Source organism: Octodon degus, unplaced genomic scaffold (genome assembly GCF_000260255.1).
Source record: "Octodon degus isolate 3935 unplaced genomic scaffold, OctDeg1.0 scaffold00746, whole genome shotgun sequence".
Lineage (NCBI taxonomy): Eukaryota > Metazoa > Chordata > Mammalia > Rodentia > Octodontidae > Octodon > Octodon degus.
In genome coordinates, this window is record NW_004525322.1 from 25038 (window position 1) to 26606 (window position 1569).

The 1569-nt window shown below is 33.5% G+C and overlaps 1 protein-coding gene across 1 annotated transcript in view; it reads right to left on the minus strand.

The window, feature by feature from the left end:
• LOC101587440 (UDP-glucuronosyltransferase 2A3-like) overlaps nucleotides 1–1569 on the minus strand; it is a gene marked incomplete at its 5' end in the record, with an annotated part of 11534 nt that overhangs the window by 9553 nt on the left and 412 nt on the right. The window lies entirely within an intron of this gene.

The window sequence follows — 1569 nt, forward strand, 5'->3', positions numbered from 1 at the left end:
TATCCAAAGGATTCAAGGATAATTCTACTTACTAAATCAATAAGTTATAAAAGAATTCATATATAGAATGAAGAAAAGATATTGCATCATCATGCCTACAGATGCAGCAAGTCTTTGACAAAATTCATCAACACATTCTAGCAGGATTTAGGAACACCTTGCTCCCCACAGCTAGACACGTATCTTTATTCTTGCCATGCATTTCAGTGGAAGTGATAGATTGGAAGGAATTTATTAGAATTCCAGGATTACAAATATGGATTTTTCTGGACTGTAAAAAGGTCTAAATGAGCTTTAGATAGATGGCAGGCAGTCAGGCAGACAATGATGGAAAGTAGGAAATAGGTTCTTAGAGAGATTTATTACAGAAAGAACATATAGATTCTTTGAAAAATAAATTTCCTGAGTCATCCTTTAGATGTTAGCAAATTTGGCATTGCGAACTGTGGGATTGGGATGCTTCACCAAGGAATCTATGTGGAAGCCCCATTCAGAGATGCATCCCTGATTGTTCTGGGTTTGCAACTACTGTGATCATCCTGGGATTAATGCATTTTCAAATTTGTGGTCAGTAAAATTACTAGGAGAACACAGCATCTTCAGTGGAAGGAGATTGCTATTTTTAGCCTAGTTAAAAGCAGAAGAAAGTTTATGAATACTAGTAATTGGTATGTCACCAACTATACACCCAAATGTTATTTATTGATGAAAATACATACACAGAGAAATACGGGAACACACACATACCTCGCAATTCCTATTTTAGGAATGTTTCTTGACATATCTTATTGTGTCTTTTTTTAGTTAAGATTTTGGTACATTTCAGGTATGCATAATGTTCATATGAACCATAGGAAATTTGTTCCTGTACATGAAGTAATTTGATTGATTTTGTCTACTTCCCTAGCTGCTCTTCAATCTCTCAGTTTTCTTCATTCTGTGTATTGTATCCCAGATACAAGCCATTGCTCTCATTGAGATTGTTCTGTCTATATTGGGAGATAACCTGAGCTTAGAATGGACCCTACAAATTCTCTTCCACAAGAATGAGTTGATTTGCGATAGGAAGATGAACTAATACTTTGTCATGGGGTATTATGTAGTTACCTAGGCAAGACTCATTTCTCATGCTATATATTTTTAACTATCGATTCATTAAATCTAAATCACCCGTACTCAATAGAGTTGCTTCCAGAATTTGCCTACCAGCAAAATATAACCAACACCCTGAAGTGAAAGTTTAAATTTATATATGCCTTTCCTACCCTGAAAAGAAATCAAAAAATCTCCCATGAATAGATGTTAACCTTAAACTTTCTAGAAAGATTATACTCATGGACTTGAATACAAAATAAAAGCATATTTGTCTCCTCAATCCCTATTAATAATTAATGTAAAATTCTTACCATATTGTACTCAATACTTTCTTTTGCTTCTCAGTACTGCTATGTTCAATACTTTTGAAACTTTTTATTAATGGAATCCATTGAAATATTGTATATACCTTTCTTCAATACAAAGAATTCTGGCAGCATAATAAATCATCCATACAAAAATGGATTATCTTAA